Source organism: Gavialis gangeticus, unplaced genomic scaffold, assembly GCF_001723915.1.
Source record: "Gavialis gangeticus isolate Ggan-Ray unplaced genomic scaffold, GavGan_comp1, whole genome shotgun sequence".
NCBI lineage: Eukaryota > Metazoa > Chordata > Crocodylia > Gavialidae > Gavialis > Gavialis gangeticus.
In genome coordinates, this window is record NW_017729032.1 from 207,839,437 (window position 1) to 207,852,024 (window position 12,588).

Sequence of the window (12,588 nt, forward strand, 5' to 3'; positions counted from 1 at the left end):
AAAATCTTGTGTTGGTAACCCTGGCCCTACCTCTCAGTGGGCACATCTACATATGCAATAAGTAATTTATTGTGGAGTAAACTCACCCTGGGCAAGCATACACTTGCAGGCATTTGGGAGCAGATTTGCTGCTTATGGGAGTAGCCTGCTCCCAGCCTTCTCTGGCCATGCACTGCCCCTTTGCAGCAGCTAGAGGGAGCTAGAGGCTCTGGCCACAGCTACCTGGGGCCATCTTTAAAAGCCAACCCTGTGTGTTCCTCCTTGGCCACCTGTGTTTTTGGCCTGGAGCAGGCTGCAGTGTTATAGCACAATCCTCTGCAACTCTGTCACTAGAGCCTGTGCCCACTGTGCAATGGCTGCTCCACCCCCAGGCTCTGGGAGTGAGACCTGTGCCCTGGGCTTCTGATGGCTACTATGCTTGCTATGCTTTGCTGCTGCAGTGACTATCACCTGCCCCAGGTCAGTCTCAGCCTTGGCTGCCTCCCAGTGCAGTGCAGCTGCCTGGCCAGGCTCACCATAGCATCTCAGGCCCCCTGCCACTGCGCTGCTGCTGCCTGGATCCCATGCTGCTGCTGGGACCCCAGCAGGGGTGGTGATGCTGTGCATCTGGACACCATCACTGGTGCTGTACATGAGCTCCAGCCCTGCCATGTGTGGGCCTGCCCTGCCAGCCAAAACAGGGGGCTGCACATCATCCAGTGCACCTGGGATGACAAGCAGTGCCTGGAGTCCTTTCACATGATCCAAGCCACCTTTCTGGAGCTACTTGAGCAGCTCCACCCACATCTGGAGTGGCAAGCCACCACCATGTGGCGGCCCTCCTTATGGATCCCTGGCTGCCCGTTGCCCTGCTCAAGCTTGCCACATCCACCACCCTACGCTACATTGACCACCTCTTTGGTGTGGGGAAGGTGACTGCCAGGGAGGCTGTCCTAGAGGTGTGCAGTGTCCTCAAGGAAATGCTTGGACACATTGTACTCTGGGTGCAAGACCCTGAAGATGGTGGAGGGATTCCATACCCTAGCCTTCTCTTAGTTCATTGGGGTCCTGGATGGGACCCACATCCCCATCACTTGCTTGCCCCATGGTGACCACCCCACTACAGCTGGTGGGGCTTTCATTCCATCTTTGACCACCGCAGCAGCTTCATCAATGTGAGCACCAGCTGGGTGGGCAGCACCCACAGTGCCTGTGTCTTCTGCAACTTCACCCTGCCAGCCCTGGTAGAGAATGGGCGCTTCACACCAGAGGTGCCAGACCTCCAGCTGGGCATGGTGGCAGTCCTGCCTCTCCTTATCAGAGACCCTGTCTACTTGCTGCTCCCTTGGCTCATGTGGCCCTACACTAGCCAGCTGGACCCCAGCCAGGCACACTTCAACAGGTGCCTGGGCTGGACCAACATGCTGGTGGAGTACACCTTCAGCCGCCTGAAGGGATGCTGGCACACCCCCACTGGCTGCCTTGAGATTGCGGATGCCAATGTCCCCCAGGTAATCATCACAGCCTGTATGCTACATAACATTTGTGAGGCCCAGGGGGAGCTGTTTCATGAGGCCTGGGCAGAGAAGGTGCAGCAGAGGAGCATACCTGGCATAGGGAGTGCCAGCAGCTGTGGCAGCAACAACAATGTCCATCCCTTGTCCCCTGAGGCCCTGGGTGAGACACACCTGGCAACAGAGACCAGGGCATCAGGTGTGAGAGGTGTTGGCAGACCACATCCTCCTGTACTCCCCTCTGTAGCCCACCTGGACATCTGCCCACACATCCCCAGCACCATGCTTACTACGGACAGTTTTCAGAAAAGCACTTTACTCCCCTCTACAAACACAGAACCTGTTCTTCCCTCCCACCCCAATAACAAAGCCTCTCCTTCCCGCCCAACAGAGTCCTTCTTCCCAAACCACAGAGCCCCCCGACCCACAGAGCCCCTCCACTAACCACCCCACCCACAACCAATAGAGCACCCTCTTCCCCATACAGACTATATACAGTGTACTGTGTGTGCCCTCCTGGGTTGGGGGGGGCAGTGGGATGGGGCATATAGGGGGCAGAGCCTGGGGACAGGCACCCCCCCTATGCTGCAGTGAGGCTGGTGGGCGGGAGCCTTGGGTGGTGATAAGGGCAGCTGCTGCTTTGCTGGTGCAGCTTCCTCCCCCTCTTGCAGCCAGAAGTCTAGGCCAGCAGAGCTCACATGTAGTGCTGGCCCTGCTGCAGGAAGCTCCTGCTCTGGGGCTTCATGGATCAGGGGAAAATGGCAGGGCAGGGTGCAGGTTGGGGTTCTGGCTGCTGGGGGTCCAGGGGTGGGTGCCAGGGCAGGGAGACCTGGCTGCTTCACCTCAGCCCAAGTCAACTGGGGGACTTATGGCTCAGTGGTGGGCGGCTGCCAGGGGATAGGTGGTTGGGGCCTGGGTAGTAGGTGGCATGAAGGCAACCACCAGGGCCGGGATGGTCTCCAGGACCTCCATGGCCTCTACTGCCCTGGCCACCATGGCAGCCTGCCACTCCTGGGCCTCCAGGTGCTTATCCTTGAGGACCAGGAACCTATCTTAGAACTCCTGGTCTACCCAGTCTCTCTCCTGCTCATGCATGATATCCTCCATGTACCAGGCTTGGTCTTCCACCAGGCACTTCTCCACCATGGTGACCAGCTGGTCCAGCAGCCAGGTCTGGTCCTGGGTCCGCCATTGCTGGAACTGGCACACATGGAGGGCCCCAGCTGAGACTGGTGGTGTCCCTGACAGTGCATCCCTGCTGGCAGCTGGTGCCTCTCCCCCATGTGCAGCTGCTGGACCTGCAGAGTCAGGAGAAAGAGGCTGTTTGTGAGAGTTTGCAACATTTCTTATATAACATGTAGTATACCAGGGGGATGTGGACTGCCCAGCCTCAGATCGGGGGTCGTGTGCACACAGATGCCCAGGGACCATGGTGAGTTGGCCGGGCAGGTCCAGGTCCAGGTGGCTGACAACCAAGCCTCCCCTCCCCTCTTGCTCCACAGCAGCAGGTGGGCCTCTGGGTCCTTGCTGCAGCAGCCTGCCTTCCCCACCCCCTTCTCAGTCTGGGACAGGGTGTAGCTCCAAACCCACTCCTCGCCCTTCTCCCCCTGCAGGCCAGGCCATCTCGTCTGTTGCCACCAGGCCCATGGTGCCTGGACTCAGGGGGCAAGGGGCTCCCAGCCAACTGGGGCATGGAGCTGCTGGCAGCTCCACCCTCCCCCTAGGGGGCCTCTCTGGAAAGGCAACCTAGAGCCACCTCCCCTGCACCTGCCTTGTTCCCCAAGTGTGCCCCTGCTGAGAGTGTCGTGGGCACACCATTGGGAGCTGTTTGTATGGATCAAGGGGTGCCTCACCCACTATGCCCTGCTGCTGATGGTTGTCATAGTGCCCCAGTCTCACCTGAGAACCTGGTGCAGGTCCCTGAGCTTTGACAGTGCAGCAGGCAAACCTGTGCTGCCCTGCAATATTTTCCACCACCTGGAGGGGTACCTGTGCCTATGCTACACATCCTTGTCCCCTGCAACTGAGGATGACATTTGCCATCAGTATCAACGTGTTCCTCCATGTGTGAGAAGCCTGTGCCTGCCTAGCTGAGGGAGAACAGGCTTCTCAAAGTTTTGCAGTCCCTCCCACCTACCTGCATGCTGTGTGTGTGTATGGGGGGGGAACTTCAGGGCCCAGGGGCATCTCATCCAGGCCAGGAAGGCAGAGGGCCCAGGGTCAGGGCAGGGGCAGAACCAGGTAGGTCCCTAGAGGGGCCCTCCCCACAATGTAGGGCTTACGAGATGGGCATGGCAGGCGTGCCTGAATCTGTTCCCCCTGGCAGTGATGACATGTACCCAGCGGTGTCTTAGGGTACAGGGGCATGGCACCTGGTTGCCTGGGCAGAGGCCCCCTCAGGGAAGGAGCTGGAGCTGCTGAAGGCCAGCAGTACCATGCCCAGTAGGCCTGTGCGAAGTGGCTAGTATTTGCTTTGGATTCGGATTCGGCTGATTCAGGGGACAGTGATGTGATTTGGAGATTCAAATCACTGTCCCAAATCAGTTTGGCTGAATCTGATTCAGAGATTTGGCCACTGCTGAATCTGCCGAACCTCTGAATCTGCCCCATCTCCCGCCCACTCTCAATGGCTGCCCTGCTGGCTCTCTCAGCTCCTGGTTCTTAAAAAAAAAGAAAAAAAGCCCACACTCACTGGATGCTGCCAGGTGGGGGGCAATCCCTGCTGCCTGCCCCACACTGCTCCGTGCTGCACGGGGGGGCTCTGCCACGAGCTCCCTGAAGCTCCGAGGCTGCTGCAACAGCTGGTGAGTCAGGACTTTTTTTTTAAAGGGCCGGGAGGTGGAGCGGGCGGGGCAGTCATTGGGAGGCTGGGAGAGCGAGTGGGGGTCAGGGGTCTTGTGACAGAGTCCTCCCATGCAGCATGGGGCAGTGGGGGGCAGCAGGGATTGCCCTCCTGCCTGGCAGCATCCAGTGAGTCTGGGCTTTTTTTTAACGAGCTGGAGCCACGCTGGGTAGCCATGGTTGGGGTTGGAACAGCACTCAGGGGGGTTGAGGGAGCAGGCAGGGGATGGGGCCTGGCAGGGGTCCCTCCACAGTTTCCTGCACACTCCTCAGCCAGACTGCCCATGCTGGAGTGCACAATGCGGATCTAGCCAGGGTCCTGAGGTGCAAGCATGTGGTCTAGCTGCTGCATAATGGGCATGGATTTGTGGGCAGCCTCCAACCAGCAGTTGTAGTTGATGATGCTGACCCACTGTGTCTGCAAGACCTTGACTTGTATGTAGCACTGGCCTGCTGACTGGTCATGCCCACACTCCCGCATGTGGCCTGACAGGCCCTCACAGATGTGGGTGTTGGAGTGCCCGCTTTGGGCGAACTAGCTCAGGATGTAGGCTTCTTCCCACAGAGCCACAAAGTGTGCAGGCAGAGGTGGGACTGTGCCAGGGGCCAGCGCCAGGGTCTGGGCAGGTTGCTGCGCCTGGCCCAAGGCCACTGGTGTGGGACCTGGTGGCCAGAGCCTGGCTGCAGGTGGCCCAGGGCCCTGCAGTCACCATAGCATTTTAAGGGCCAGGCTGGGATAGGCAAAGAGCTGCCCCAGCCCCAGGGCTGGAGAAGCTCCAAGCCCCATGGCCTTGGGGCTAGCCTGCTAGTGTCCCCCTGGTGGGTGGGCCGACCAGGAGCAAATTTGCTCCCAGTTGGCATCTGCACGTGCACTACTGCACAGTAACTAGTTCACAGTTAATTTGCTACCTGAATTTACTGATCAGACAACTGATCACTCCTTTTGAATTTAGCCCTAGGTTCTTATCTGAGAATGAGGACCACAGTTAGATCCTGAACCTGTAGGCCTTAATCAAGCAGAACAGTTATGAATTTAAGTGGGGGCTTTTTCTGTATAAGAGATGCAGATTAGCCCCCCATGGTATCAATATTACTCCAAATGGCATGGAATATCTTTATCAAATGTGGACATGGAGCTCTGTGTAAGATCTTGGTAGAGTTCTGTCAACAATTTTTTTGTATTAGCTTGCCCCCCTGATTTTATCATGTCATTATGCTTTTATAAAATTTGGGTTATACAATGAGTTTTTAAAATTCTGTTTTACCACAGGTCACTAGAAAAGTTTGACCCTAGCAATTTAGCACCAAAACACAGGCTTCTCCAATTTGAGTTAAAGCAGCAGCTCCATTAGCTAGTAGCAGTAGTAGGCTACTGTCCTGGATGGTGTAGAGTAGTAGTGTTCCATCTTCAGCCTGTGGGCCAAATCCAAACCATAAAACATCATCCAGACTGTGGGGCTCCCCACAGGTCTGGAAATTTGGCAGCAGGAGAGTGGTGGCAGGATTAATTGCTGCTCACCTGATACCAAATTTCTGGACCTGTGGGAAGCCCTGTGGGCTAGATAATATGGATACAGAGATCTGGCATCCAGGGACAGAACAGCATACAAATGGCTCTGGCATATGGCCACATCCAGTGTGCAGGGTCAGGTTGGTGCACAGTTGCATCCAGCACACGGGGTCAGACTGGCACATGGGATCACACCCATGGACTGATCCTATGCCCTAACCCCGTGCAGGATTTGACCCACAGACTAATCCTGTGCCACTGATCTGGCTGGCAGGGCTGGAAGGTTGGGCATTGCTGATGTAGGGGAGGCAGAGCATGGATACATGTTTTATTGACATGTTCTATTTTCTCTGATGATTTATTCAGTACATTATTTTGTTCTACAGTCTCTCACACATTTTTGCATTTAACTAATAATCTTTGCCACCTCCTTTTGTTCTCTTGAGACTTTCTAGCTCTTTGCCCAGAATTACGCTGCTTTGATTAGTCCTTTTCCCTGTTAATCAGAGGGTTAAGGGCTGGAGGGTTTTGTTCACCATCTCCCATCTAATATAATTTTAAGACCTCCTTACCAGGTTAGTTACACTATGCTCAAAGATGCTGTTTCACTTCATCAGATGAATTTGCAGAACGAGACTTTGTACCACCAGCCTCCATCCTTGAGTGCAGCAGAACTGGCTTCAGCAAACCTGCTGAAGGAAGCAAAGTTGCTGTGCTCATGGTCACTGAGGGAAAACCTCTACCTTCAAGGGAAGCATCTCAGGTTCTCCAGCCTCCACACATGCAGCCGGCTTTTAGTTTGTAAAGCTGCACTTGAAAACAACACCCATTCAGTTCAATTGAACATACGTTTGTCTGTCAGTCTGAAAGGCCAGATTTTATACCTCATATCCCCTGAACTAAACATGTCAGGAAACACTTCAAACATCATGTAGCCACCCCTCTGGCTAGAATAGACAGACTATTTTAAAAAGAAATCAAACATCTTTCTAACCATTTGGTTTCTTTGGCTCTCACTTGTTTCCACTTCTTCATCAGTCAACCTTTACCAATTTCCTAGCTTCCATTATAAGCCTCTTTCTCAGGTCTGTCTTTTATCAACCTTCCCTTCAGGGCCTTCGCTCACTGTTTTATTCTTCCATGTTGTTTCACATTAACTTATTCTAACAGTTTATTCACTTCATTTTCTTTGCACCTGAAGCTCAATGATTTCCCCTCCAACATTTCTCTCTTCTCTCATTTATCTTTCTTGGAATGTTTCTCTCTCCTTTTAGACATCTTTTTCTCAGTTTCTCCATCTTTGCTCCTCAATTTTCCTCTCTCATGAAATTGTTTTACATAGGAATCACTGAATCATAGGATGGGAAGGGACCTCAGGGGTCATTTAGTTCAACCCCCTGTGCAGATGCAGAACTCACTGTTCTTAAAGTGTTTCAGACCGGGGCCTGTCCAGTTTCTTCTTGAAACTGTGCAAGGAAAGAGATTCCATAACTTCCTTAGGCAACTTGTGACAAGGGAGAACAGTGTTTCTCCATCTTTTATGGCAGCCTGTCAAGTGTTTGAAACCATCTATCATGTCACCCACTTAATTCTTTTTTCCCCACATTAAACGTACCTAGTTCTTTCCAACTTTCCTCCTATGGCTTGCATTCTTCTTGCATATAAGAATGGCACACAGGCCTGTGATTAAAGTGTAGACTTTAATAAGTCTGGGTATATTATGTCCCTCCACATTCCCTATATGCACCAAAACCAGTAACAGTTCCTGGTAAAGAAGGAAATTTAGATGTTTTGGCAAAAGCTGTTCTTAATTAAAATCCATGCTGGCTGCCAGTGATCAGCCCTTGATCCTCCAGGTATCTGTAAATTGAATGTTTTCTAACATGCTGTAGAACTGAAGTCAGGCTGACTGGCCTATATATAATTCCTCAGGTTTTCTTTTCCTCACTTTTAATGATGGAAACTGTTATGAATTTGTAGACCACACATTAAAGCGGGTTAAATGCCCTTTTGCACTGCTATAATGGTGCTACTTTTTGTATGAGTTTGCAAATTCGGCAGCATATTACACGTTAATTCCAGCCGTTGTAGCAAATTCGGTGGTGTAATGTGCCTTAAATGACTTCGGGGCACAGCAAACTAAAACACGTCCGAGGAGTTTTAGTTTGCTACCTCACAGCTGTGGAGGAAATCACGGGGCTCTGTGCGGTTCAGGAGCTGTGCAGGAAGCCCGACAGCAGCCCAGGAAGGCAGGCTTCACTAAAGGAAAAAGAAAAAAGGGTGGTGAACCTGATCTTTTTTTTTTTCTCTTACTTGGAGCCTGCCTGCTTGCCTGAGCTGCATGGGGACCCAGTGCTTCCCTCCGCAGCTGCGGTGCCCCCTGGGACCACGTGAGCTGAGGGGGTGCCACTGCCAAGAAGGGAAGCACCAGCTCCCCTTCTCCACAGCTCAGGGACTGCTTGGCCTGCCCGCAGCATTCTCTCCCCTCCCCACCACTGGAGAGGGAGGTAAGGACACAGATGTACACAACACGGGGGTTTACTTTGCCCTAAATTGAACCCATGCTTTTTAAAAAAACACCACTTCAATTTAAACCCCCATGTTGTCTACAAATGTCCAGTTATATTAGTGTAGTTAAGCTGAAAGTTATACAGATTTAAACCCCTGGGTGAACACTTTCACATGAGAATGTGGATGATTTTTTTTAGTTCAGCTTAAACCTCTTTAAATTAGTTTATTGCAGTAAAACTTCCCTATGTAGGCAAGCTCTAACTCACTTTGGGTATGTCAACAGGGCACAGTGCAATACCAGGCAGAGCTCCCCAAGCACATTCTGAGCAAGTTGCCGTGGCAGAAGTTGTATAGCTGTCATTGTGGTGGTCCACCCAGGCTAATTAGCCTTACTGAACAACAGAAGAGAGACAGCGGGTATGTCTGGAGAGCACAGTGAACTAGCTCAGGGATCCCTGCAGGGTACTGTGTTGTTCTGTATAGACACACTGTTTCTCTTCCAAAGGGGTCCCAAAGCACCTGACAAATTTAAACTGAAATAAACACCCTATAAAAGTAGCACTTCACCTTCCCCTAGAATAGCCACAAAGCCAAAAACAATAACTATTTTACAGCACAGGGTTGCTTTAAAGAACACTTCAAGGCAGTATTGTCTCTGAAGGATACTGCCTTGTTAGTGAGGGAGAATACAGTGATCAAAATTGGCCTGGACCAGGAAGTTCCTTTGACGCCTGTAGTCAGGGACTCATGACCGTAGTTTTACCTTGCAACAGAAAAACATTTTAAAAACTTTTGAAAAGCATTTAAAGACTTTTGCAAAATGAGCCTTTTTATCTTGCTAAAACAAACTGTCAGTTTCTAATATATAAAAGGGTATATTTAAAATAATACATTAAAATCTGCACACTGAAGACAATGGATACTTGCTGGAGTAGCATCTGCTTGGGCAGCAGCTGCCATATTGTGCAGGCTGCATTGGGAGCTGCACCTGATCCCATTTGCTCTCTCACACCCCAGATATGCTACTGGGTGCAGAGCTGTGTCTGCTGTAACAAAAACTTTCTAGGGGGGGCACCATTCCACTTACTCTCCTGCTCCCCCAGATACACCGCTGGGTGTGGGGTTGCGCTGCCTGGCTATCGCAGAACAGCACAGGGCTACCCTTGCTGTGGCAAAGACTCTGGGGTGTGGAAAGGGGCCTGAATTTGGCATGCTTTCAGCACATACCAGTGAAAGACAACATTTGTGCTGGCAATATTTGAAACAGGCAATCGGTTATTATGAAGGACAATTTGCATGAGAAAAATGGAAACATCATATTTTAAATGCCAAAATGTGATTCTAAATTAAAAGTATCTTTCTTGCAGAGTCATTTTCATTAAAGATCAATATCTATTAGGCATAACTTTAGCAGCAGACCACATGATGCAAAGAAAGTGAATCAGAGAGGTGCTAAAGTACTTTCCTGGGTATGTGCTATATATAGTCCAGAAGCATTACAAGGGTATATGATTTTTCCTACTTAACTGTTAATATTATCACAAAGTTGTCTGACTTCTCAAGTGATGACTCTGCATCCACATTTACATTATAAATGTTGTCTTCTGGGGAAATCATCTTGCAAAAATTGGTTGAAATATAGTGAATTTGGAAACACGATTTTTTCACACACTGGGAGGGTCTACATGTCACCAGCCGGTGACATTACTCAGGCGCAGTAACCACCTGTACTGTGCCGTGCGTGCAGCACATGTTTAGATTTTGCCACTACACCAGCATAGTGGTGCACTAAAATGGGGGAGCACACTGCTACCGCAATGTAGCTGCTGATCAGATGTAGACCTACATGATTTCTACATTGCCGTAGTATGCCATACAGCAACACAGTGCATCGCTACGTCAATGTAGGGCAATGTATAGACGTACCCACTAACAACAGTCTCTTCGTCTTATGCTGTCCTTTATCTGCACATAGAACTCCTTACTAAGGTCAGTGTTAAAGGCCCTTACTTAGGTGCTAAGTCTGTGCTTGCACCTCTGCCTGCAGAGAGAAGTGAACCAAGTACCACGTATGAAGGAGGTTCTCCCTGTTTGAAAGCTAATCATAATCATAACAGAGCACTTAGCATTTGTTACCCTGAAGCATGAATACAGGCATGAAGAAGAATGCCTTGCATTCAAAAGTTTGTCTAAGTCGTAGCCAACCATGCAGTTGGTCCAATAAAAGATATCACCCACAGAAATCTTTCCCTATTTCTAAACATTTTTAACATCTCAGTTCAGGGTTTCTGTTGTTTTAATTAAAAAAAAGATTTTTTAAAATTCATTTTAAAAATATTTATTTGTTTGTTTGTTTATTTTTTTTAATCCTGTTTTGGTAGTTGTGAATGGCTGTGATTTTGCGAAAAGTACCCTGACACAACATGACCTTTTTTTGTATGTTGCTATTTTCTATTAATATAAAGGAATTTAAAAATGGATGGCTATTTTCCCTTTATTAAACCCTATCATCATTTGGTTGCAATAGGCTGTGGAGATGCAGTAGAACAAACTATAAAGAGTTCTGTTTCCTAGTTTTACTTAGCGTTCTTTGCATAAACAAACTATAACTGCTTCCTGGCCATGCAGTTTTCCTTCCAACTCTTCCCTCTCTTCCCCAAGGGAGTTCTTGCCTTTACATAATTCTTGCCCAAACCATGGTGCCATCTGCTGGCATCCTCCAATATAGGTTAGAATGACAACTGACATTAGTTTGGTTAACTTTCACTGACTGCTTCCTGCTCTTATTACTATAATATTTCCACTGCACACCCCGCCCCGCCCGCTGATGCTGCTCATCACACTCCTTCCTCCCCACCCTCTCTCCTTCCCCCTTTTGTGTCCCCTTTCCCTTCCTTAGTCCAACAATCTAATCTGTTCCTACATAATCACGTTAGGCTCCCCTTGCCAGTATCTTTCCCTACCTCCTGATATTGCACATTGTACCCTTTTAATGTACATGATGTATATAGAAAAAAAGATGTAGCCAAATGTAGGACATGTAGCTAGCATATTGGCTCCTTGGTTCAGAGTTTCTGGGAAAGCCCAACCATAAAAACTGCCTGGACTTACTTTCTGAAGGTAATGGAAGAAATAACAGACACTACTGGAACCTTCAATAGCTAGTGGGAAAAATAAATAACTTTAACTGTGGCTAGAGATGTCTGCTGAATCATTCAGAGAGATGATAGCCAAGAAATGGAAAAGTAAATTCCCTCCTCTGGACAAAGATTGGCTGATACTTCGGGCAAGGAAAGCAGAGCTGGAGGTGACAGTCTATGCTTTCACATAAGAGAAAGACAATGGAGAAAACTATATAATTTTATGTGCTGAAGGAAGGGAAGACAATTTCATGTGCAAGATGTATAAGGTACTGTATGAAGAGATAAATCCTGTTAAGTATATCACAGCTGTATTGGTCAACAGGATAAGTATTTGTACTTCTGAAGTGGGTGTCAAGACATCACAATAAAAGAGTTTGTGAAAGTTTTGAAATGCTTAAGAGTGGGAAAGTGGCACTGATATTTGTGTGATATTGGTCCAGCTTTGGACTGGTATGGTAACACATTCTTGTGACATGGGGTGAGTGACTGCATGGACTTTATATAGGGCTGAAAGAACCCCCAAACTTGATGCAAGACTATTAAAAATCTTACTCAACAGGTTGTATGAGGTCTCAAGCTTGGACCTCTCAATGGGAGAATTACTGTCTTTAAGTAATGTTGTATGTATGTTTTCTTACACATTTCATTTACAGGTGGAGAAATTACATTACCTGTTATTTCTGTTTTCCCCTAGGGGATTCCACATGCAACCCTTACATGTCAGGCTTTAAAATTCTACAAGAGAAAAACAGTCTAAAGCCAGTATTACTGCTGCAACTATAAGAGTTGTCCTTCTGTGCCTTAGGCCAGAATCCAAACTGGTTTCTTATAAGCATCTAAGTGGGTCTCATAAGGCCATGTACAGATGTTTAGTTTTTACCAGGAGTATCCCCTCTTCCCAATAGAAACCAAAAGGTTACAAACATTCTAACTCTTTCTTCTGGACCAAAAACGGTGGTTCCAGGAAAAAAATAAGCTGACTTGAAGCAGGTAGAAGTTGACTGGAAGAGTTTGTTTTCTGGGGGAAATTAACCTTTATACACTTTCCCTCAGTGTCACTCTTCCTGGGAAACCAAAGGAAAGGCTCCTG